The 26,749-nt window shown below is 44.0% G+C and overlaps 1 protein-coding gene and 1 long non-coding RNA gene across 3 annotated transcripts in view; one reads left to right on the top strand and one right to left on the bottom strand.

The window, feature by feature from the left end:
* The window catches only part of OSBPL5 (oxysterol binding protein like 5), a 129,400-nt gene extending 103,049 nt beyond the window's left edge, over nucleotides 1–26,351 (bottom strand). The window contains exon 1 of one of the 2 annotated variants that reach the window (XM_052694560.1): nucleotides 26,195–26,351. The gene's annotated coding sequence lies outside the window, so the exon portion shown is untranslated. Of the gene's footprint in view, nucleotides 1–25,647; nucleotides 25,772–26,194 lie in introns of those variants that run through there. The other variant, XM_052694559.1, reaches the window with a different exon arrangement.
* On the top strand, nucleotides 9,787–21,493 carry LOC128086230 (uncharacterized). Its single transcript, XR_008209295.1, has 4 exons — nucleotides 9,787–9,903; nucleotides 12,918–13,041; nucleotides 13,713–16,456; nucleotides 17,364–21,493. It is a non-coding gene; the product is annotated as an uncharacterized LOC128086230 (long non-coding RNA).
* Nucleotides 26,352–26,749: the final 398 nt, after the last annotated feature.

Below are 26,749 nucleotides of genomic sequence, written 5' to 3'. Positions count from 1 at the left end.
ATTTCCCAATATCATCTTCTAGTAGCTGATTAAGCCCTCCAACCCAACAAGCCATGGCAGAACGTGATGTGATCTTTGCCCACACAGATTCATACTGTTCTCTTGGGTACGTAGGCTGCCTTGCTGGATAAACCAGAGCATAAATCACAGAAAATAATGGAGCAGCACATTCCCCGTCACTCGGTTTTTCAGTTATATTTGTATAAAACCATACAAGACAGCAAAATATTTTCTTAAGTAGGAGGCCGTCACAGAACAAGACGTAACAGAACAAGTGAAGCTGAAGGTCACAGAACAGCCACCCAGCGAACCTTGCTGCAGAGGAGCATCACTTAATTGGTGGGCCAAATTCCCCAAAGCAGAGGGGAAAAAGCTGAATTCAGAATCTTTGTCAAAAATCAAGCCCCTATTCCAGCATTTACAAATGAATTCACTCATCCTTGCAACACCTGCAAGTAATACAAACAAATTATGAAATGTTTTGATAATTTTTGAGATATTTGCATAAAACTGGGTGATGCCCAAGCCCTGATGAAGTCATCAGGATCTCTGCTTTCAATTCAACAAGGAGCCCTCAGTGCTTCAGAGAGATCTTGGAGCTACAGACTCCTTTCTGGCCAACACAAATAAGACAGGCACGATGAGCTGTCACTTCAGACGTTTCAGGATGAATCACTTTGTAGACTAGTGCTTGCCAGGCCAAAAATCGCCTGTTCTTGTCTCCATCTGTAGTTCTACTGATTTTCAGGAGAGCACTCTGATGGCCTTTTAGAATGCAGCAATGCACTGTGGCGCCTTTACTCTGCAGTGGCAATGTCAGGCTGTTCACTGTGGAGAAAACCTTGATGGGAAAAATAACCTGGATGAGAGCAGCAAGTAGAAGTGAACAAGGAGAAAGAATTAAAATCAAAAAAAAAGCAGAGAGCAGGGAAATCAGAGCAGTCATGTTCCCACTTCAGTGTGGTTATTTAACTTACCCCTGTACTCAGCCTCTGTGCACCTCAAGGAAGCCCAAGCCTTGCTCATCTGTTCCAGCCACACTCTAATGAGGAAGGCTTTCTAGATGCACCCATCACCCCTCCAAAGCCTTCATTTTCTCTCCTTTCACATCAACATCAAAGATACATCTTGGTGTGACACTGATCTGCATGCAGTACGATGTCTATTATTAGGGCCTTTTCTCACAGCTGCTACCAAAGGAAAATCAAACAGGATTTCTCCCAATTAATTCTGCTGCTGAATTGGCTGGAAGAGTCAATACTGAACACAACGCTTCCCCATCACTGCAGAATAGATCAACATGAATGCCAGGGCTCAGCTATGCAATTTATTCACATCAGCAAACACTTGTTCACAGAAGAGAGCTCCCACTTTCAGTAAAATCACTTCTGCAAATACGTGCACTTCAGTGGGAGTGAACACTGCAACAGGAAGGCTGAAATAGCACAAGATGAGGGCTTAAGCAATCTAAATCATCAAGTACACACCTGCAGCACTCTGTGCTTCTCCTTACATGTCCTTCATTCTCCTCTCTTGCCTCCTAATGTACTTCTTACCTGTATTCTAAGAGCTGCCAGTGTCAGCTCTGAAGAAGATACAGCGACCTAATTGTTATTCTCACAAATGGAAAGAAACTCAGATTTAATTCTGCCAGCTGCTGTTCAGCAGAGAAAAAGTACTATCAAACCTGATCAGAATTCTTACAGATCAACATGAAATAGTAGTCTGTTAGCCAACAGGCTAACATTCAACAAAGTGAGAACAAAAAAAAGGAAAAAAAGCGTATTTTGGTGTGGAACCAAATGGCCAGCTTGGAATTAATATACCGGCTGGCACCTATTAACCATGATCAAAGGTGTACTTTAAAACTCACCATAGCAACATCAAGATCCAACTACTCACCATCTATTTCTCAGAAGAATAAAAGAAGAAAAGAGATAAAGCAGCAGCTAAGCCCCTACTAAATGCATTTTAACACTTCTCAAAGCACATCTCATTTAACAGAGCTGGTGCAGATATGAGAGGAGCATGAGGACGAGCGCCATCTCAGAAATTTGGCAGCTATATCTATCTTTTGGATCTATCTTGAGATTGGATAGAGCGTTAAATGTGGGAGGAGATGACAGAGGAGAGGCAAAAGCAGCGCTGCTACCTCACACTATCTACTGGGTTGCAATTACAGGGGATTTCAGACCTTTCTGCACATAGCTGACTGGTTCAGCAGTGCAGCTCCCAGATTTCTGAGGTCCACGTTAATCACCACCTCCACAGCTCCATGGCAGACAGCTTCCTTTTTCACACCTTTTGGGGAGAAGGAATTCAATTTTTATGACATATCTTCATGTGGAACCTTTCTCCATGGAGACAACAATATATCTCAGCAGCTTAGCGATGAACACCGCTGCAACACCAGGCTCAGCACTGTACTGAAAGGCAGACTGTGCCAGCTGGGAAAGCCTGCTCTATGCTCTAGGCTCCTAGAGGCAGTGCCTGGACTCAGTACCAGCTTCAAGTCACCAGAGTGTCTGGAGAAGGGCTGGCAGCTTCACTTCAGATTCCTGAAACTCACGCATCAGGAAAAACAGTGCTCATTTTTAAGCTCCATCATCCCTAAAACCTTTGAGAGGCTGACTCTATTGCCGGTGCCCCAGAACAGCTTTAGGTTGCTGCACAGTCTTTCAACTCAGTACCACTTCTGTCACTCACCCTGAGCAGGCTTAAATCCTGTGGTTGTCAAAACACAAAAAGGGAAAGTATCCTTTGTTCCATAATAGTTACAGTTTGGAGATTGCAGAAGATGCCCAGAGAAAACAGAAATAAAAGAGCTTCCTTTTATAATGCAGATCGAGGAATGCAGATTTACTTCCCAACAAGTTCCAGAGATAGAAAACAAAGAATAATTAACTCAAAACTAAAAAGAGCCCCATTCCCTACACATACCTTGGGGTTGTTTGTACATAATGCTGTCAAAACTTACATTTTGATTTTTCAGATTTTAAAATTAAAGAGCAAACCAGAATCTCCAAGAACCCTGCGGCCAATTCAAGCAGCAGAATATGTGCAAATAATTATTACTAAGAAAGTCTGCATGGGACACAGATTGTGCTAATATTCAGAAGTGGACAGTGATGATGGGAAGAAAAAAATATTTTTTAAAAAATAACAACAACAAACAGCACTTGGAATCTTCAGATACAAAGATATCATTTTCTTGGGCCTACTTATACTTGATGTAAAATCAAGTTTTGGATTCATGTTTAAACTGGTTTCTGATGGTGTTTGACTGAGTAGTAGCAGCCAGACAGTAGAAGATAGCTTTGTTTCTCAGCTCAGTTTGTGCCTCACGGAGAACAGGGCATTTAGCCAGATGGAGCAAAGCACTACAGAAGATCTTCTTGGGAGTTGTGCAAGGATAAGTTGACAAGCAGCAACTTAGACTACACCAGCCAGTTCCAGCCCAGCAGGAGCAACTTTCTTCTTGCCAATTGCCAAAATAATAAACTACTTAAAATTAAAAAAAAAAAAACACAGATGAAAGGAAAGGATCTCAGTGGTTCCTCACAGCAAACCATTGCAGTAGTGCTCGCACAAAGCACAGGGTGCTGAAGAGGGGCTCCATCACTCGGGAGTGCAGTGAGAAGCCCTTTGTTAATTCTAAATCTGCTCATGCAGCTTCAGCCTCTGAATGGTCTGATGTTACCAACCAGAGTTCCCAAATTGTCCTACTGATATATAAATCAGGTTTGCCCAGCATTATGAGAACTTGAAAACCTCAAGCTATTTGTAAAATCAGATTCTCAGATGATGGCTAACAGCTGCTTCTGATCCATTTTAGCAGTGATATTGGTAAACACCAGTGAGGATTTTGTGAACAGAGGGTTTAGGGACTGAGGGCATCTAGAATAGTTCCACTAGCACCTCATACACGCCTCTGCAACTCAAATGACCTTATCCCAGAGGTCTGGTGATATATGGGACTCTTCCCTTTGGCTTGGTGATCCGATTGTGCAGCCTCTTACAAGACAGGGCAAGAGGCTCACAGGGGACACAGAGAAGTACTTGCAAAAAGTGTTCAACCAAAGGAAAGCCTGGTGTGGGATGATGAGGTGCTGAGCTCTTGCCTCCTTCAGAGTTTGTTAAAGGTTTTAGGAGTGCGGAAGAAAGCTGAGGCAAACTCTGGAATGGTTGGATGTTTAAAGCTTCCTGGCTTAGAGAGGTATGAGCCAGCGGTTCACATGCTAAACAACTCCCCAGCCAAGGCCAAGCAGAAAATTTGATGTAAATACTAAAGCATTATCAGTGACAGTGAAGCAGTGATTGTACAGCCACTGCTGATCCACAATCTCCCACAAGAAGCCAAACAAAATGCCCTGGTTACTGTTTTCTTTTTTGGGTTGGTAAGAGGTTTCTGCTCACATCTCGAAACATCTTCACCCTCTCCTGCAGACTTCCTGGTCCTACAGCTTAATTACACAGGGTTTGACAAACAATCCAGTTCTAAGACCATGCTGGAGAGAAACATGAGGACTGGGGCCTAAAAATGAGAATTCTTAGTGAGCCTGGACTACAGCTAACATGGCTTGGGAAATGAGGGTCTAATTGCAATGGCCTGGACTCTAACACTATGCTAAGATGCATAAGGGGATATAACATGCGTACCTTGGTCAAATTCAGCTCAGATGGAACTAATGAGACTCATAGTAGACTTAAAGCTTTACACACTTGGCCAATTTTATACAGTCTAAATTAACGTGGTGGCAAGGATATGGGAGAAATTCACTTCCCCTGAAGATATGCTTGGATATAAGGCTTTTGTTGAATATCTTCCCAGGGATATTCTTTCCTTCATATGTCTCATCCTGGAAACAAGAGCTGCTAGGTTTCCTTTCACTTACTGGAAAGAAATGCTGGCATTTGAAATGAGGGCTCACATGACATTTGAGAAAGACGCTGCAAACTTGCTCAAAAAAGGCACTCTTGTGCATCCTCCAGTGCTGGATAGCCTGCTTTTAGGCTGGATAGTCTGACACAACCTCTTCTTTCTGCCACCCACCTGGAGAGTCACATGGCACTCACACCCAGTCTTCCCAATTAGGGTAAAAGCAGTGATCATGCTCACAAAAGCAAACAAACAAAAAAAAAAAAACACAACAAAAAGGAAACAAAAACAAAACAGAGGAGTGGAGGTAGTTGTGTTATGTACACCTTCTCCCATGGAAGCAAGTTGTGCACATAGAACTGATTCAGGAGACTCGAAGACAGGTGAGATAAGAATAAAGCTAGAAAAACAAACTTTCATCAATTCACTGTTTCTTACCTGAAATGAATTTGTATAGGAGAGATTCCAAGCTCAAAAGAAAAATATTATTTAGAGAGTCAGTTCAAAAGTCTACTCTTCATGTTCTTCTCTGCCAAGACAATTTCCAGTATCCTACATTTACTCTGCAGTATTTGTAGATAATAATTACACTATAACAGCATGAGAGCACAATCTTCCATAAGTTAGGGTGTCAGCTACAAGAAAAGACGAACACTGAATGAAAGTTTTGCAAAGGGCAAAAGCTCTCATTTGAGTCTCCTGGAGCACAGGAGACTCACAATAATGAAACTGAGCTCTGATATTTGTTGGTCAGCAATTACATTGGTGACCACATTAAAAAAAAAAAAAAAAAGAAAGTCTCACTCTGCTGTGATCAAATTTATAAGCAATGTGATAACCCACAACATTTCAGCCTAGAAACCTTACACCCAACTTGTGAAAGGTCCTCAGACAACCTGTCTCCTCCAGGCTTCCAACACAGCACGTGGGCTGATGACTTTAACACCAGGCTGATTTCTTTAAGACCGCTGACGGGCTGATATCTTTCGCAAATGTGAAGATCCAAACTCACGAACTGTAATTACTGAGATTGCAGATGAATCCAGGTTAGAGAATCAAGTTACAGAACAGGTTTCACTCTGGTCTCTTTCTTCTTCTGGTTTTCATAAGCAGTTGTACACAATTTAATTTAATCTGAAGGCAATACATTTTGTATTCTCCACGACTGTTCCACAACACAAAACAGAGTCCAAAAAGAGGAGATCATACCACAAAATGTGGAAATGATCTGCAAAGCACAATTCTTAGCTAAAGAACGCTGCTGGAAACACTCTGAACTTCCCTCCCACTGCACATGCACAGCCCACAACCTCAAAAATCAGATGAGAGCTTAAGTATGTGCTACACTTACATACTTGCTTAAATTTAAGTTCTACCAGCAAGGATGCAAAAGTAAGACGCTGTTTTTCTTTCTGTTCTGAGAATTTCCATAATGCGCACGCTGGTCACAATTTACAGCCCATGCAACAAAGATTAGAAAGTCACCACAGCTGAGACCTTCAGGTGAGGGAAATCAGAGCTCCCTGCTGCTTATCTTGCACTTTTTTTTTTTTTTTTTTTGGCACAGGATCCATACTTATATGGGTCATGTAGGTAAGCTGAAGGAGAGTACCTACTTTCCAAGTCCAGTCACTAAAAACGCAAATGGCACAGACTGAATTACAACTTAAGCCACTAAAAAGGGGTATCAAGGTATGGGGCTTCAGATGCAAGTGCCCCATAGCAGCTTCCCCACATACACAACATCACAGCAGGCAGAGAATGGAAAGCATTCCCATGCCAGGAGTTCCAGGAGCTGCCTGGACCACACTTCGTCATCTATACCTAAGCATCTCTGGCTGACAAGACAGTAGGAAGGAGCCTCTGCCTTGCTGAGCTGTGCAGTGTGAACTGCCCAGACTCTTTTCCCATTATACCGTGGAATACAAAAGCAAATAAACAGATAAATAAAAATTCCACATTCCAGGGAAAAAGAAGACAAAAGCCTATTTTGGGCGACAAAGGTCTGACTTTTCAAAATGATGGATCTGTGGTCTTTGCAAGGAACCAGCCTTGCAATGTGCTGCCCACATTACAGCATTCTGAAGCTATTCACGCCAGTTTGCCAATGCTGGTATTGTGTTTGTGTGCTTGGTGCTTCTGGGCTACTCCAGGATTTTCCCCGGCACTGACTGGACACATTCTTCTCCAAGTGAAGAAGGGGTTGATCCATTGCCTCAAGCTGAGGGGAAATGTAGATAATTGCTTCTCAGAAACATCAACAGTATTTCTGGCTCACTGGGGGGGAATGGCTCGACCCTGCCCTTCCGTCCAGTAGACCACAACAGCTACATGAGCTCAATGCAGCTGTGTAGTGCCTGGTATTTATAAGGAATGTGACATTTACATTCTGATATTTGAAAAGCATAATGCCCAATCTGTTCATAGACCTGCTTTACTTGATAAGCATTACTCTTCTTCCTAGTTGGCTTTGGCGCAGGCCACCCAGCACCACCATTTACTCATGAGAAGTTGCAGCAAGGACAGCCCTGAGATTCTCGCCCCCAGAAACACCCAGACCCATCCCCTCCCTGGGTCACTCCCACAGGCTTCTGAAAGTAATGGCAGCTTTTCTGATCATAAACAGTTAAAAATACTCAAGCATCAGAAAACCGACAACAGTGGTACCTTTCAAAATACAACGATAATAGATTTTGTCCCTGCTCCAGATTCCATCTGCATTCCATCTACAGGGTGTCTGCACCCACGGCTCTGCAGCAGGGCTGGGAGATGTGCTGGAAAAGCCTGGTTTCAATTTTCTGTAAGCAGTGGCATATTTCCACTTGAAAAATCCTGCTGTTTGACAACAGCATTTTGCCCCCTACCAAATAGAGCCCTTCAGGTTTTACAAGCTATTTTGTAGACACGAATAAAGTTTACAGTGCCTTGGTAAAAGAAGGTGATAATCATACCTAACACACAAGGAAAAGAAGCCCCAAATAGACAAATCAAAATTACTTACAGATAGATTAGAAAGGAGCCAAGTGGTGACTTTCCCTGGGTGGATTAGCACGAAGGAAAAAAAGCTGCTGGGAGCCAGTTCCCACAATGAATGAATGCAGAGGAGGGAAAAGGCCAGCAGCCAGAGGATCCAAGCTGTGGAGGGCTGCTGGCGGCACCCTCTAACCAGACTGCTGGGAACTCTGAAAGAAGTGTGCTAAGATACCACAGGCCTCGATGTCTGTTTGTATACCGTGCTGAGCTCCAGCAACCCATCCTATTTGAAGGGGACGACCTACTCAACTTGTTCTTTGCGACAAATAAGCTGCTAATGCTCAAAGATAGCCATCTTTAAGGTCAATGGTTCTCCTCTATATACATGCTTTCCGGGAAGGCGAGTGCAAACTCTACAACTCACCAACAGACAAGGATAATGAAGTCAATTAGATCCACATTCAGGACCCCCCACTCACATCTGTATAGGAAAACAAATAAATCCGTCTCTACTTGCAGACATTGCTGTTGCTGCAATTTAATCATTATGGTGGTGATCAGTTGACGGTTGGGCTTGATCTTAGAGGTCTTTTCCAGCCTTATCGTTTCCATAATTAAAGAAAAATATATGCACAGAAAGTACTATATTATGCTCTCCTTCAGATACTAAAATATGCAGTAGTAGTACATACTAAAATGAGTGTGGCTGCACATGGAAGGGCAAACCAAATGAGCTACAGGGGCATTGCCTGGCTTAGCACACAGACCACACGTCCTAGAAGTTGCAGTCTATCACTGAGTTCATAGCATCATTTTTCAGGCACTAAAATGAAATGCCAACTCCAGGATAGCCCATATTATATATGTGACAATAACTTGAAAGGGGGTGGGGGTATGTAACCCAAATATGAAGTGAACTGAAAATGATTTCACAGATTCTGAACTAGAAATGGTGTCTGCTTAGATAGACAGAAGGCAGAGAGAGGAAAATGACCTTGAGCTGTATGACAGAGTGATTCATATGTATGAAAGATACCACAAATTATCAGCTACTAGGAAAAGAACTGTATTGCAAGTGTAGCTCAGCTTCCAGCATCTAACTCAATCCTAGTTGTAGAATGAGAAAACATGGACAAAATAAAGTCAGTCCCCTTTCTAAACCTGATCATTCCTCACCTGATAAAAATGTAGCAGCACACACAGCAAGAGCTCCAGGACTCCAGGATGTATAAATCAGCAAAGCTCTGCTGTCACCATGGATGCTGAAAGTTAATGGATTTTTGCATCAATTGCTCTCTCTCAAAAGAGGAAAAAAAAAAGGAAAGAAAAAAATGTACCTGCAAATACTGATCTCCTCTGACAGCATGCACACAAGTGCACACTCATGGCCATATGCATACTGACATAAGATTCACAGATCCACTGTGCTACACCACTGAGCACTTGAGCTGAGTGGGTCTTAGCTCTACCATGCAGTGGCCCTTTTCCAGGTGTCCAGAGGAAAAGATCATTTGAATGACAGAGTTGGAAAAAGCTCTTCTTCAGTTTATGCTACAAAGATGTTTTCTTCTAGGGAGCTATAATCTGCACGACTATAACTTTCACTTTTCAAACAGAGCTCAAATTCCTGCCCTTGGCACAGCATCATAGAGGACCTGCTTTCACTCACATGGATTAACTCTCTCTGAACAGCTTACCAAGATAATTGGCACAGCCACTCCTTTTCTTCAAAGCTTGCTTCTGCTCACCTATTTTCTTTCTTCCTCCAATGAGTACATAATGAGCAACAGTGAGTACCTAACGTATAACAGTGACTTTAATTACCACCACATCAACTGGCAAGAGTGTTTTCCAAGGTAATAAATGCCAATTAAACAAAACAAGTGAAGGCATGGCACAGTGCTGTATAAAAGATATCTGTAAGCAAGCTGCCCCATGTACCTGATGCAGTTCAGCATGCTGCCACATGCTCTGCCTCCCTCCTGAGAAAGGAGACACAGCAGCCCAGGAGGACTGCGTGCACACAAGGCCACCACGCATCCAGACTACAGGTGAGTTGCTGCTCCCCATCACTTTCTATGGGCAAACCTAGCTTCACACTTATCTGCATGTATCAGTACAACTTACTGGTTAAGTCCAATATATTTCATTCTACTGAGCAAATAGCTTCCATTTGCGCTAAAGCTACTCTTCTTGAACTTGAAAGTTTTTGATAATGTTTAAAAACCTTTTGGCTGTGTTTTGTGTTTTAACTGCTGCTGTTATGATTTGCAATTTCTTAATCTCACAGTAATTTTTTTCCTTTTAAACTCTAGGGGATTGCTTTGAAAGATGTTTGTTTGTCTGTAGAACTTTAAAAAAAAGAAAAAAGCTTTTCTGGTTGGAGGGAAAAGCCTGGAAACATGAGATGAGTGTAAACTATCACTTTGAAAATTTAATAGTAAGGCAAAGGCATTTTTCACTCACATACATCTTCCTGAAGTTTCTACTTAGAAACTGAACTTCACAATTTCTCTGGCAAGTCTGAGTTCTCTGAGACTGGCAATATTTTCATGAATGTTCAGTATTTTTTCTGATAGATGAGCGACATACTTCTTGAGAAGTACTGTCCCAACTGTTTTGACTATACTTGCATACTAGAGCTTTCATTTTGAACATCTATCTAGTTGTATGCAATTAGTCTGTCCAGCCTTTAACTGCTTATTATTGTGTCTTCTCCCTTTGGAGGAAAAAAAAAGGCAGAATTGAGAGAAACTCTGAAGTCATGCTGTTTAGCCCAGTCTCCCACCAGCAATTTTCAAAGGACAGCTCAAACAGCCTCTGGATTTTATGCTCGAACAAGCAGGTGTGCAGAGGAGCCTGATGCCATGGCTTATGAGAAAGCCAGATCATCTCCTGAGAGAACTAGAAGCCCAATGCCCACTGGTCAACAAGGGCTTGCATGGCTCAGGAAGGCTCCCCTTGGTAATTTCCAGCTCGCGCCAATTAAAAAGAAAGCAGATGATGGAAACAAGTTAAATGTCACTATTATAAAGCACTTGTTAATTTCAAGCACGCTGCTGAAGCTAGCATAGCAGCAATTAACGTGCCAGCCTTCATAATTACCACACAGGAGCTTGTCTCCATGCTTGCAGCTAGCTCTTACTCCTCTCACATCCAGAGAGCTGTTTTGCAGCCATGCTCACTGACAACAGCATTCCAGGCAGCTCTGCTGCTCTGAGCAGCATCTTGTCCTGATTGAGGATAAGGACTCTGAAACAGTACTGCAATATATTAACAAAAGCACAACATGTCAGACATCTTGCTTTGGATGAACTGAGACAGCTGTAAGGGAAGGGAAGCAGCCAGCAGAAATTTTAGTCAAAGATAAAATGGTAATGAAGCCTGATCAGGGCCTACAATTGTTTAGGTACTGACCTGATTATTCTACAGAAATTTCCTTTCCTACATCATGCATTCAAGTCTCAGCTAGGCAACTTGATAGCATGTTTTATAAGTGAACAATCAATTTCCACTGTAGTACAATACAAAACTCTCAAATATTCCTTTCCTTCAGGGAGGAATTCTCATCCATCAAACACCTTGGTGCCATCCCAGCTTGCAAGACACTCCAATTATTTGCTTTGGCACAGTGGATCTCTCTGCAGGCATGCTCTTACTTTCTCCCAGCAAGAGCATTGATGAAGGAGAGCATATAAGTTATAGCAGTGTTGGGCCTGCGTTTATTTGTTCTGAAAGGAATGGGATATATATGCCCACTGCTATTTCTTTTCTCAGTAACGTTGTATTACTGCTCCCTGCTTTTTTTTTTTTTGCCTTGAGAAGGCACAGTGCTCAAAACGTACCTGGCCTGGTTCTCCAGTGTAAAGAAGAAACTCCAAAAGAAAACCTTTCAATTTCCACTTTCCTAGGGCTCCTTAGCATGCAAGAGCCACTCTGGATCCCAATTACCACTGGCTCTGCATTTCCATGCATGCATGGCTGACTGCAAATTCACATTCCTCTACATAGTACAAGTCATAGCCACCATGAGTTGCCTCCAGTAATTTTCGAGGCAGGGTCTGTCAGAGAAGGTAGAGATATGGAAAAAAAAACTGCCTTGCTGTGTGCAAGCCTGATCAGATGTTTCACTGCCCCAAAGTGGGCAGAAGATGACACTATGAAGTGCTGGAGCCCTGCATGCCCTGGGGGAGACAGGGAGAAATTCTCTATCCCTGTTTCACACACACTTTCCAGCATTTTATGCTTATAGGGCAGTTCTTCTCTTCCCTAGTGGGAAGCTTAGAAATGCCTAATAAAGAGCTTGTTCACCTCCAATTCTTGTTCCAGCAGAGATGCAATTAGCAAATATTTAAAAAGACAAAAAAGGAGGAAAAACATGCAAGTAAAAAACAAATTAATTTTCCCATAAGGATACGCTTTCAGATGTGCTTGCAGCACTGCCACCAACTCCTTAAGTGTTCTCTGAGATCCTAACTAGAAAACTACCAGAAGTAAAGCAGTGCGGTTCCTCAAGCAACTTCGGAGATGGCCAAGATGAAGAAGATCCTCCCGTAAAGACAATTTTCTTACAAATACCAATTCAGACCACTGAATTGCTAGCCAGTCTGTAAGAACTGCTGCAAGCCAGAGCTAGGGTACAGCTCCAGGTGCTGTAGACCAGCACCTCCAGAGGCACAGCCACACCAGCCCCTCTGTTGGCCAAGGAGATGTTAGGGCTGGGACTGAAGGAGCCAGACCTACATGGAGCAACACCACAAGCCAAAATCCCAGCTGCACAGATATCTCAGGGTTTGGAATTGGGCATCATAGCTTCAGGCAGCATAGCTGGATCTCAAAGCATCAATTCTGTTTGCACCTACAAATATAGCAGGTCCTCACTGAACTCAAGCTCCTTTGCATCACACTGTCAGCCTGTGAAACACGGGGGGCTCAGAGAAAACAAGACCAAAATAAAAGCCCAAGCACGTGTAAAGATAACGACTTCACATGTTAAAGTTGTTCAATGTACAACTCAAAGGTTTGATTTAATAATTCCTGTTCCTATTTGTTTTTTTCCCCTCAGGATTTCAGTGAGGTTTTGACTGATACGTAGAAAGAACCATTTGAGCTAAAGAAAATGCTAGAAATACATAATCACTTTCTTTGAAAGTATTTAGACCATCTCTCCTGGGAAGGACTGTATCAAGGTAAGGGGGGGTCAGGAACAGCAGCATGATAGCTCTGGAAAATAAGCAAAGGCTCCAGAATGTTGCAAGGCTGATAGATGAGACCTTGATTTAACTGTGGCTGCAGGTTTTATCTTGGATTTTATCATTAGTAATAATGAAAGTTGCTGAAGCCTTCTTTATGTTTTGTCAGTATCACCTTAACCAGCAGTTGCTGAATGCCTCAACATCAACTGATACTTTTTGCCCTGGGACAAACATTTACTGTGGTAGTTTCTGGCTTTGGCACAGCAACACATCATCTCATTTAAAAGGGGGGAAAAAAAAAAGACCATTAGCTAAAAATACCTGAATGAAAACAAAAGTATTTCAAGCGCTGTGTTATTACCCTCCCTTCCTTTTCTGTGACCCCATTTTTCTTTCCTGTGACCACTGAGATAACCTCTGATGTTTGCATAACAACTTTTTCCTCCCAAAAAGAAGTGGGAGATATTTTCTTGAATTAAGTTTGTGAAAAACACAGGCTGATTGCTTTGTTGCTGTTAACAGTCTAGCCAAAGTCTATGAAGATGTAGGGAAAATAGCAAGAGGCCAACTAAAATGACTGCAAATAAAAACACAGTGGCAGTCCATGCTGTACTTTTCCCTCCCCACTTTCCAGAAACTGCTAATTAAATCCAGTTTTAACCTAGGGTGGAGACGAGCCACAGAAACTCCCAGCATGAGATAACACCAGTATGTGATTCGGGAGAAGTGGATCATCAATCAGCCAGACTTGTAATAAGGATAACACCACCGTGTGCACACAAGCATTGCACAACACGATTGGCCCCGAGCACCCTGCCCATCAGCACCCTTCCACTGAGCTGAAGTTAGGACCATTCCTCCAGTCTCATTCAGAGCTTCCACCTTAATCTCTCAGCCTGCCTAAATACAGTGCTAGCCAAATAATTTAGGGGTGGGAATAACTATTTTGTGTGAAACACAAGCCTGAAAAGCAAAACCCGATGCTTTCATGAAAAACAAACAAACAAACAAACAAAAAACAAAACAAAACCAAACACCTGCATCCTTTCTTAGGGGAAAAAAATAAGATTATTTGGAGAACTAACCTCCAAATGCAAGTCATCTTTAGGAAAAGGATACTTTAAAGAACAAAAATCTTCGGTTTATTGTACTAAATATGTAAACTCTTAAGGGTTTCCTAATAAGTCTGCTAAGTATCCTACACAAATTTGCTGGGTAAAGAATCCTAACATGCTTCATAAAAAGCCAATCGAAGAATGCACTGTGTTATTCTGCACAAGAATTATAAGCTTTCAAAATACATTTAAACATAAGAGTGTAGAAAAGCAATAGTGAATGTGACTCTCCATATCCTGTAGGATGGCAGGAAGATGGAAGCACTCCTTCAGCCCTTGCACAGCCAGTGGCTCACTGCAGCACACCTCAGCATTTTATAATGCAAGTCCCTTCCAACCCAAGACATACTGTGTTGTTCTTTGACAGTGCTCTGCAAAAAAAGTAAAATCCACTGAGTTGGCCAAAAAATGCATTCACTAAACTCATGCAAGATGCAAAAATAGTACTTTTTGGAAGAAATTCAACTGGATCTGGCTTGTGTCCAACAACAATTAATATACTGAATTCTTGGGCAGCTAAATAAAGCAGCTTCTGCCCACTGAACTTTCAGGAAATGGCATTGTGGAAGGCTAAAAAAAGTTGGCTCTATCAAAGACTATGCATTCTATTTCCCCAGTGCAGTCCATTCTACCCTCCCTTTTTCAAGAGTATCTGCATTTAAATTCATTTTGAGGTAGTTTGGCAGTATGAACTAGAGCACACAATTCCTCTGTCTATTGGAGCTATATGATTGTTACCATTCAGCTTTCTAGGCATGTCTTCTTAAAGAATCTCTACAGACGTTTAAGGAGAGGGAGCAGCAAATACTGCATTGTAAGAGAAGCAAGCCAGCACTCTCCTCTAAGATCCTTTTATTCATTTCCTTTAAGGAAAACATAGCAGCTGCCCCACACCTTTGTGTAAAACAACAGAACTCCATGACTTCACAGCACCAGCACTGGGCAGCCCACCACAAGCACCTGCCTCCCACACAAGCAGTAACCCTGTGCAGAGCTGGGGGCTCTCTTCAAGCTGGCATGCACCCACACCAGCCCTAACAGCAGCCAATACTTGTGCCTACAGGCTGCACACTCATCCTCTGCCCCACTGCTGCTGGATTCAAGCCACAGCTATGCCTTCAACAGAGATACTCTGCAGGCAGAGGGAACGGACTTCAGGGATTACAAGTTTCAAACTGAGGCACCTCAAATAAAAGAATCAATAGGGAAGGCTGGGAGCAAAGTAAAAAAGACGCAGCTTTGCGTGTCACTGAGTTACTGTACCTCAGACAGCAGATACTTGATAGGTAAAATGGACAACCATTGCAAAAAATTAAGTTGTAATACGTAGTGGAGCAGGAGGCAGAAAGAAAATCTGAATGATCTTAAGTCAGTGTAATCTCATTTTCCAAGCACCAATTTCTGATCATTTCTTTTCCTATTTTATTCAGTATTCAAGAAGTTCCTTTCTAGCATCTTCCCCACACACTGCTCTGTATATCAGCAGCATACAGAGCATGTCTGGGATGCTCTAATTTCCATGCAGCTGGTAGTAATTCATCTTTCACAGAGCTGTAGATGGCTGAAATTGCATTCCAAGGAAGCATGCTCCCTTTAATAAGAACAATCAAATGCTATGATTTGTAGGAAGTAACTTTTTCCCTCCACCTTTTTATTATTGGCAAGATGTCAACAGATTATTAAATTGCAGGGAGCACAATCTATGATAAATAACCTTGCTGCATATCAGACCCAACACCCCCCTCCTCTGTGTTCAGACATATACCTTTGTTTTCCAAAACAATTCTGATTTACAAAGAATTACAGATTACTGATGGAGTCAGAGCACTGAATGAAGTACCGCAGGTGAGCATGATTGGCACAGCTTCTGCAAGCCTTGGTTTCTGGGAAAAGAAACCAAGTACAAGCAAGAAAGCAACCTTCTGTATGTGGCAGCTGCAAGACCACTGCTGGCATAGTACATGCTGTCTGTGAGTGAAATACACCACCATGAAAAATTGGAAAAGACCCCCCAGAAAACACAAGGCTGTCTTCAGGTCTTAAATCAACTGCACTAAGAAGTTGAAGACGTTAAACCCACTTACTTAATCAAAGACACTTAAAGCATCACCTGATCATAGACTGCAATTCCTTAGAGACAAAATGTCAAAGCTGGAAAAGCAAGCTGGATTGAGAGAAAAAGCACATTGTAAAGATAATTATCCTTCACATACTTTACTGAAGAGTGTAAAAGAATTGCCAGCAGATATTAAAATGCACTGCATGTCTAAGATACGTAGGTTACTAAATTCGAGGTAAGAATCCCAGGCTAAAACACTGTAGCTTGCAGATAAAATCAAATAAGATCAATAGGGTTGATAATCCTGTCTCTTTAAGAAGAAAAAAAAAATATTAAGAGTCCAAAATACAAACTGCTGCCTTCCAATGTGAACCCACTTAGCCACCATCCAAGCACACCGCAGAAGACCTCTCCAAGCACCACGCTGTCCTTCTCCAGTTTCCTGAGTGCTGCACCTCTCTGCACTGTAAGCAAGCAGCACGGCAGCCTGTGGTGACAGCTTGTGCTGCTTGGTGAATGTTTCCAGCCTCTAAAGACTACGCTTATTCTCCTCTTTAATTATTCCAAGGTCCTTTTCCAAAATCATGAAGAAAAATTTCCTAACTTCTGAAAAATATATTTTTTAATGTAATTTCATATACTGTTTCTTTTACAGATGCTCAGAACTAAATGGTATAATATTTATAATATTGGAAGTCTCTCATCTGTAGTTTGTCTCAGAGACTCACTGAGCCAATGGCTTATAGCACAGTAGGGCTGCCCATTAAAAATAATACTGCATAATTCCAGGCTTCCTGCAGGCATCATCTATATGTGCAGTTCCAATCACGTTAGAAACATTATTAAGAGCTACAGTATTTAACTCAACATTTAATTTTTACTTGATGTTAAATGAAAGCAAAGAGAATAACTAAAGCAGCAGTGGGGAAATAAAATAAAAGATAAAGCTAGTGGGAAATCTTCAGCTCTGTCTAGAAAGTAAACAAGCATTCTCTGCCTTAAACAGAATGGTCAGACAAGGCCAAAAAACCTAGAAAAGAAATCAGACTCTATTCAGGTCCTGTCCTGTAGGTGAGCAGAACAGGAAAATATAAAAAAAACCACCACTCCAAAACTGACTTGGCATTCATCATTTTTTCCAGTGCAGAGATACAGGGATGCAAATTATCTCCCCAGAGCTACACAGTGTCCATGACAGAGCTAAGAACAACCTGAATGCAAAGCCAAACACTTCAATCACAAAAACTGTCCTACTTCCATTGTCTCAGCCTGTATCCAGAAGTACAAAATCACTGAGAGAAGAGAGAGATGAAAATATGTCTCACGAACACTTCTAACCCACCTAGAAGCACACTAGTAGCGAGTAGCACAGCTACATTCACTGTGTAAAGCTCTCATGTTCAGACCAAGCTATTTGGACCCAGGGTGTGAACTTCTGGTACTCAAAATATTCAACTTTCTGAATCAAGTAGGCTGACGCAGATCCTCTGTTGAAAGAGGCAAAAAAGTCCTGTGTTGCTTAATGCCTTTTAGATGAGGGGTTGGAGTGCTCAAGGATGCAATTCCCACTCCACCTCTCCCCTGAGAATGACTGGTTCGCATCCAGCTCAGAGCAGAAATGTCAAGTACCATCATGTGCGCTCCTGATAGACTTGGAGAGGTAAGGGAATAGCCTGAGTGCAGCTCCCAGAAGACAAGTACACATATAGGACAAGTCCCTGTGGATCAGCCTGGCAGCGCTCCGAGGAGAAGAGCAACAGGAGCAAGCAGAGGGAAGGCTGCAGAAAAGTGGTGGCCAGGACCCTGTGGTGCAGAGGTGAATTAGCAAGAGAACTCACTGAGGCTTCATCTTGACAGCTTCAACTCCTTTAGACCCAGTGAAGACTTGCTTCAAATAAATTACTTCCACGCACAGGGAGAAGCAGGGTTTGTAACAGCAGCTCCAAGCAGAACATAGCAGTGAGCTACACCTCGCTCTGCAGCACAGGCAAAGTAAGGAGAGACAGAAGCCTGTAAGGAGCCGTGCTACAATACAGCACTGTCTGAGCTGACTCCTGCAGCAGCAGCACCCTGCACAGTGCCCCTGCTCACCTCGCTCCAGGCTCGCCGTGGAGCTGCCTCTGGTTCTTCACTCTGTACCCACTGCCATTTCACTGGGAACGTCTGTAGTTCCTCCCACAAACTGCTGCAGCCCTGAGATACAAATAGCAGCAAGGTCTTCTAGCAAGGCCTAGGAGACAGCTCTGAACTGGGAAAACTAAGTTATTAAGGACCATGTTGGTGCAGGGTTTCAGCTGAAACAATACTTAAATCTCTCTCCCTGCCATGGCTATGGTAATACCACACAACTACTCATTATCCTTATCTTAACTAGAGAAGCTCCTTTCAATTTAGCACTTAATGTAATTAGAGCAAATTAAATCGTGTTCAGAAAAAATCTTATTTTACCAGAGCTATTATATTACCTCTACAAAACTGTCAGTTAAAAGCTATTAAACAATGGGAGTTTGTATCTACTCAGGGAGCAGAAGAGTGAGTTATTAAACTGAAATTTGCTTAAATTCTATTTCCAAATTCAATACCACATCTCCAAAGGAAAATGGTAGACTCTCAGTGGCAGCACAGTGACCCTGGCAGTACTGAAACACTTGAACACCAATTCTCTGTTCTTTCATATATTATTTATTTTTAATATGAGGATTTGCATTTCAGTAAATACAGCAAACAATTGCCTTTGTCCTTTCAGCAAAATTAGCTCTGGCTAGAGATGTACTGCTGACATGTGAGAGACACAGAACAAAAGCAGCTGGCTGCCATGAAGTCAAGTGGAAAAAAACACATTCACTTCAAGGGGTTGAGGATGTCAAATACAGCATGGGAGATGAAATCAGGGAAGCCAGAAGGGCACCAGGTAAAAAGCCGTGTGCGTTTACATGTCACCTAAGAAACATATGATAAGTGGTAAAAGCTTGAAGAACTGGATATTCCAAAAACTGACCTAAGCAAAAAAGTTCCTGTTTAGAGTAGTCCTATTACAGTCAACGTGATTTCATTCGTGAGGACAAATTGCAGATACGAATTTCACTCCTATGTATATCTGTAGCACGGGAGACTGAAAATTGCAAGCAGAGATTTCTGGAAGCACAGTCTGTTTAAAGCAATTAATTTCTACGCTATTACCCAGGGGGAGGTGGGTGAGGGTGGAAATAGGCAACACATCTGCAAGAGGTACCCAAGAAAGGTAGATACATCTCAGTATGGTCAGTTTGTGTTCTCATGAATAATAAATGCTAGATTGTAATATTTGAATTGATATTAGAATTTTAACATGGTGCAAGCATTCCAGACGTAGGGAATAAAATGTTAAGTAGGAAGTATATTTATCATCTCTCTGTTCAACAATTGAGAGAACATTACCAATAATTAGTAGCAGGCATTAAAACTGCTTTCTGCTAACCACAGATGTTGTTGGTCACAGCAAGGTTGATATTAATGCAATAAAGTCAGATGATGACAGCTTTACAGCAGAGGGCAACATACTGGACACTTGTGGGAAAATAATCTTTAGCACCATAGGGATTATTTGGGTTAAATGACTTCTGAGTCACAGCTGGTTGTTCAGTGTCTCTCACCTGGTCTATATCTCCCTTTTATTTCCTCACGAGGAGAGAAGAAAAAGAAAGTGGCACTGCTGCAGCCACTCCTTTCTCCTTTGGAGTTAATACCCAGTATCTTGCTGACACTATGAGAAGGGTCTCATTTATATTACAGAATAGCCTAGCCAAAGCCAAGGCCACACTGCCACATGGTGTGAACTTGCAGAATGCAGACCAAGGAACCTGTAATCCAAGCAGACACGAGCCAAGACAAAAAAAGACAAAAAAGGCACGTGGAGGCAATGTGACATACCCATGGCCACATACTTTATCAGGGGCATTTGTGGGCAGGAAACACTGCCACACTTCTCAGATGTGCTCATGGCTATGGCATCCTCCTGGCTTTGCAGCATACCCCACCCTCTTCGAAGAGCAAGCTTGCAGCACCTATGCTGAGGTTCTACAAGCCAGAACTTGAATACTAACTCATAACTCAGGCTTGGTTTACGCAGCCTCTAGCCCTGTTCAGGTAGAGCTGCTGGAGTCTGCTGCAGTGCACAGGTGTATGAACAAATGAGGAGAGGGTACTGCAGTGTGCTTCCACAGCCTGCAGTCCAGAGAGAATTTCAGGTGATAACAGAAGAGTAATTATAAGCAACAGAACCTGTGTGTGTATCATCAGTCACACCAGCAACATGGGTCCTGTTTTGCATTCATCAACCCTGAGCTAAAAAACAAAATCCCAAAACAACCCATTTATATATGTATATATTTTTTCAAATTACATATTCTTTTCACAGTGGGACAAAGAGAAAGACAAGGAGGATGGATCAAATTAACAGACATTAAAAGACAGTGTTTTTAAACCCAGCTTAAAAGCACAAAGATGGTTTATTTCATGCCAAACACATCTGTGCCCTTCTCCAGGCTGATAATAGGGAGTACCATGGAAGACACCTTGTTTTACTGCCTTGCCCACTAGTGCTGCTGTAGGTACAGAGCATTCAGTGTTCGCAGAATGCCCTCATAATCCAAGTGAGGATTTACTACTTTATGGGGAAAAAACACTGATATTTCTCAGACTTGAACTATCTTTGACCCACATACAGAAAAAAGGTCACGAAGTGATCTGAAAATCCAGATTTCTTTCCTCAGTAAGGTAAGGGGGAAAAAAACACTCACTGTATCAGCGACTATCAGGCTTGCAGCATTGTCTGAGCTTCTATTCAAAGCAGCACAGCAAGAAGCAGCAGAAAGATTCATTTCATAAAATGTAAATCTCATCTATTTGCAGCCATGCCAGGAGCTTACCAGAATAAACCCCACAGGCCCAGCATTAATCCCAGTGGCAATTTCACATTCGACTTCCAGGGATTTTACAGATGAGCCAGCGGTGACTCCCTGAGCAAACGGTGTGATGTTTGATAAATTGTCAAAAAGCCTCATCACGTCCCTCTACTACACAAAAGTGCTTCTCTCCTGATGCTGAAAATCATATTAAAACACACCAAAATAGTTGGGTTTTTTTTTCTTTTTCTTTTCCTTTTTCTTCTGCCAAGATTACCCACAGTGAGCATTAGCAACCCACACCATGCTACATAGCAGAGTTCCCTTCCTCTTCTCAATGGAACATGGCAATTGTTCACTGCAAGGAAAGAATTCCCCATAATTATGATCTGAAGAAAACAAAACAATCAAGCAGTGGTACGCTGGTGTAAGTTTTGCACTCTTAACTGACATCAAACAATGCAAGTAACAAAAGCCAAACTGTCTCTGCACACTGAAGGTGGGAAGGAGAAGCACCACATGAGCACTTGTCTGGAACAAACTGCATTGTCAGGGAAGTTAAAAGTACCTTTTAGAACAGCTTCATGTTTTTGCTGTGAGAAAACTGAGGAGCTAGTAAGACCCAGCTTTTGTGCTTGAAATGTTGGGCTGGAATGCAGAAGAGCAAACTTCACATTCAAGCTTTCCACTCAACACCACAAAATGAGATATTTCATCTCTCAGTGCTTCTCTCCCCTGTCTTAGGAAGACAAGTATCAGGTCTGCTTTTATCCTAGCCTTTGCTGATCGGTTTTGACAGAGTATCCTTTGGGATGATAGCACCACATTTGAGGAATACACACAGAATTGCCACTACGTTATTCCTTGGAGGCACAATTTCGCATTGATGGGTTTGCTGACAGATGAGGCAGGACGATGCAGGCAGACTTGCTCCAAGAGCAACACGCATCCTGGCTTACTGAGAACCCGGGTGTTTCTCTCTTGGTTTTAGTCAAAAGATTTGATGTTAAAAACGTAATCATAAAAATAGTAACAACTTTGCAAAGACATCCAAATTCACACAGCCCAGGCAAGGAGTTTAACAAAGCTCACTCAGGAATGTATCAAGACTGCCAGCATACCAGGGTTACAGAGGTTGGCCTGAGACACAGCTACCTGTGACACACCATCAGGCAGAAAGCCCAGCAACACACCTATAAGCAACGAGAGAAGCCTTTCCAATCCAGTGGTTTGATTTATGCATCTAACAGTCCTTTGGTACAAAAGGAGCATAAAGGAGACAATGGCACAATTCCAACTGCAGCTCTATGAGAACAACAGCGCTAGCTGAGGTTACAGAACAAGAAATAGGTCTGAGATGTTCCTCTAGGTTGCAAATCCAACCACAAGTAGCTGGACTATTCTGACTTGAAAATAAGCCCTCTTTTCCCATTTCTGTCCTTTTGTGATCAAGAGAAACCATTTAAGAGTAACTTTCATCAGTCTGCTGTCAGCTGCTACCCATTTTGCAGAATATCCACCTCTGACCCCACAGTCTTTTTGTATTAGACACAGTACGTACAGCCTAAAGCAAGCAAAAAGCCCCTAGATTTTGAAACAGTGCTCAGTTCAGGAGTGTGGAAATTAGTGAACTCGTGAAGTAGTCTCACCTTTAGAGTCCCTCAGTGATAATACTCCTGACAAGCAGACATTACTTCAAGAACTTTTTGCTACTCCCAGGCTCACCTGATCGACACGCTTGGCAGAGAGCATCAACAAATCCATTTTTTCTCCAGCCACCTCCAGTAAGAAGCAGTGGGCAGAGGCACTTCAGCGAGGAATGGCAGAGCTGCTACTATTTGAAGGCTGGCTTAAAATATACAGCATGCAAAGATGTGCTGTGTCCAATTAGCATCACAGCAGAAGCACATGGGTAATAGATTTTACAGGCTGGAAAATTGCTCTTGAAGAGTAACCAATGAACGCTGCACTGGAGAAGGCAAGCAGGTACAATGCCTCTTGCCTTCCAAGAGGCTGCAAAATGAGGGCAGTGTGTAGCCAGGTCTGAGGAGAACTGCTGCACTTGGGATCTGAGACCGAGTCCTCAGCAGCTTATTTCGGGAAGACCTGGGCAGGGCAAACATTGCTCCCCAGCTCTCTACAGAGGCTCAGCAGCTGCTTATCAAAGGCTGTTTTTCAGGATGGTTGCCTCCTTCCTCCTCACACAGCCAGCACAAACCGCGGCACTGAGAAGGTCAGAACCTGTTATTTAGGCACAACCCAGTATAGTTAAATGCAATCACACTGCTCCACAAGCAGAGCCGTGAGCTCCACATGCAGCAGCAGTACCTGGATGAGTCTGCCTGGTTTCCACTGCCTGGTGCTCTGCAAAGCACAGCACAAATGCCAGCAGCAAGTCAGAAATCTGAAATGAGGAGTAAGCAAGCCCAGCCCCAGGCTGAGACAGGCTGGCAGAGCAGGTCCCTTTCACTCCTGCTGAAACCAACACGTATTTGGCATTCGGATTGTCTGTGCCCATTCCCTGAGCTGCTGCTTGTGTTTCCTTCACCTTAGAAATCATGGTGGGAATGCACAAACACCTACAGCGTGCTGCCAGAGACATCTTCCATTGAAGCATGGAGGTGTGAGGAGTGGCATTTCTGACTGAGAAAGCACTGTACTATTAACGTTCCAAAGGCAGGCAGGCCAGGAGAAGAAATACTAAATGCAGCTTTTTCCTGAATTCCACAAATCCATGCAGCTGCAGAGGGAGCTCTGTGCTCCATGGCTGTGAGCAGCTGACATGCTTCACAGCAGTCTAAGTTTTGCCTCTTAAGCCCCTGACCCAGTCCTAAGCAACCTTCTGCACCAGTGACAGTCTCTCAGTGGCTGCCTGAGGACAACAGGTTGCTTAGACATGTGGCATGGCTAACCCAATTCAGACTGGCATAACTAAAATTTCTATGATCTACAAACATACTGTGAGCAAATCAAGTCTGAGCTGTGATCTGAATGTAGCACGCGATGCTCCAGACACTGTCCATTACAGACTGTGGGAACAGCCTTTCCCTAGAGGCATCTGAGACTCCCAGCTGCAGTGCTGCACTGGACACAGAGCCCTTTTTCTCTTGCTGGAGACACAAAAGCACCTCGCTAAGGTGAAATACCTGAACCCAAGCTAAATACCTAACCCAGTAATGGAAACTGAACCACCTGTACTGTACAAGCCTCCCTCCCACTCACCTGATGAATCAGTGTTGCAATAATGCATAGGGAAATTAAATTAAGTCCCATGGAAAGATTACAGCAGTAAATCCTCCTTTCAGTTATATCCCTGCAACAGCATGATTAAATCATTCCTCAGATTTACACTGCCTACTTCAGACCAGAACAGGCTGCAGGCAGGACTAAGGCCTGGCATGTTTTTCCCCTTGAATCAAGAAATTGCCATCCCTGCCTCAATCAGCAGTAGCACAAAGTAAGCCCAGGTGTCTGAGCACACCCCCTGGCTGCCCCATCTCCTGAGCCAGCTCAGCTGTGCCCTCCTCACCTGGCTCAGGGGCACCTGCCACTCTTGCATCAAGAAAGCTGACCACCTGCAGAGAGAAGCTGGTGAGTGTCTGAGGGCTCACCTCCCTCTCTGTCCTGCACCCCCTTGGGGAAACCTGCCACCAAGGAGGACAGTTGGCAGCTGGGGACGTACACAGTGTGGCAGCTGCTCACTGCTGTACAGACCCTGCAGAGAGGGAAGGAGTATTTTGACAAGAAAGATACTATCGTAGCTAGATGAAGCAAGAAGGTAACTATACAGCTTAAAGGCATAACCTCCCTCCTCGTTATTTTAAACAATGGTTTCTCACTACTGCACTATAGGTTTGTGCAGCACTTGAAAAACACGGTTGCTGATCCACCAGACAGCTAAGTATGTGCTTACACATATTGTTCTCCAGGAACACTCCTCACTTCATTTGGTTCAAGCTAAAAACATCTTGAAACTCCGATCTACAGTCTACCTGGTCTTCAGACAACAGCACATACGGTCCCCAGTCTACACACGTACCTAAAGGTAATTACTAGCCTCATTGGCACATAAGCAATATCAGCCGAGACAGTCACCCAACTGTTTCCTTACCACCTTGGAATAAGTCCATTAAAGATGGGCCCACCGACCAGACGTGTCCATATCCATACCAGCTACGTCACCTTCAAAACTCACCCCATACCATGCAGCCACACACCTCCACCCAGCCCTGCCACGCCTGTGCTGCACGGAGACACCCCTCAACCCCGACATGGATCACAAACAGCAAACGCCTTTGCTTCTACAGCCCAGACACAAAGCACAACAGCGCATTACCTTCTAGGAGCCCCCAGAGCTCAGCCTCAAACAGCAATCACTTTGCTCATACAGGCAGTGGGGTATCGCGTTCTGCTGAAAAATAAGCAGCCTGTCTGCGTCGAGGGTTCTTTTTAGAGATTGTCTGGGGGTTGCTGGCTGTTTGGGGGCAGAGGCTGCGAGGCAGCCAAGCTATGAGCCGGAGGTGAGAGATCCGGAGCTCCTTACCTGGCCGGGGCGAGCCGGGCCCCGAGCGGCGCCGCCTTCAGCACGCCGCGCCCCGCCACGCCGCCCGCATCGCCGCCGGACCGCAAAGCGTGGGCTGCGGCCGAGGGCACGCGTGGGCCCCGCGGAGCCGCACGGAGCCGCACGGAGCTACGGGCCGCGGCCGGACAGCTGGTCGGAGAGGCGGCGGCAGGAAATACCAAAAGACTGATCCAACCACGCTAGGGAGGGAGGGAAGAAAAGGGGGGGAAGAGAGGAAAAAATAGAAGGGGAGGGGAAACAAAAAAGGAGGAAAAAAGAGAGGAAGCGTGCAAAATGCGGGCGGGATCGGCGCGGAGCGGGGGTCGGGGCTTCTGGCTAGCCTCCTTCCCCCCCAGCGTGGCTCTTTCTTCTCTCCAACACAGCGAAAGGCTGAAGCCAAAGCGAGAGCCGAAGTAAATAAACAAAACAAAAAGCTCTGAGTGGCAAGGAAGCACACGCACCCCCAGGAAAGCAGCCAGCCGCGGTTGGGGTGTGCCGACTCTGCGTATAAGGTAACAGAAAAGCCAACCTGCAAGAACGGCCACGCCGAAGCCCTCCAGCTGCAGGAGCGCTTGGTCTCAGCATCCGGCCATCCTCCTCCTCCGACGCCGTGACTCGAAGCGCCCAGGCGATGTGCAGCCCTGACACGGAGGCGGGCGCGCTCCCGGCTTCACGCGTGCATGCAGAGCGAAACGATCAGCCCCGCGGCAAGCGGAGCCCCGAGCTCCTCCAGACGAGGATGACGGCCCTGTCGGCACTGGTCTCAGCCCCCCGAGGGAGGCAGGACTTGACGGGGGATCCGGTGCAACGCGGTGATCACAGTGTGGCACAGCCCCACGCGTTTGACTGCCCCTGTCTCTCCTGCTCCTCACAAACCCCACGGGTCGGAGCTGGACCAGGGCGGGAGCTGAGGCAGAACTTCACACCTCCTCCACCGCCGTGAAGAAGATAAAGCCAAGCATCCACCTGGAACCTTGGTAGTGGCAGAGTTAAAAGACGCCCAACTTTCTGAAGCCAAAATCACATGAAGGGATAAAGTGACCAATATGTGTGTCTGACTTTCATCCCCAAGCCCGAGTCACCC

The sequence above is a fragment of the Tympanuchus pallidicinctus genome, unplaced genomic scaffold (assembly GCF_026119805.1).
Source record: "Tympanuchus pallidicinctus isolate F22 unplaced genomic scaffold, pur_lepc_1.0 scaffold3, whole genome shotgun sequence".
In the NCBI taxonomy this organism is placed as follows: domain Eukaryota; kingdom Metazoa; phylum Chordata; class Aves; order Galliformes; family Phasianidae; genus Tympanuchus; species Tympanuchus pallidicinctus.
The sequence above is the reverse complement of the archived record's forward strand: the minus strand, read 5'-3'. Positions and strand labels throughout refer to the sequence as shown.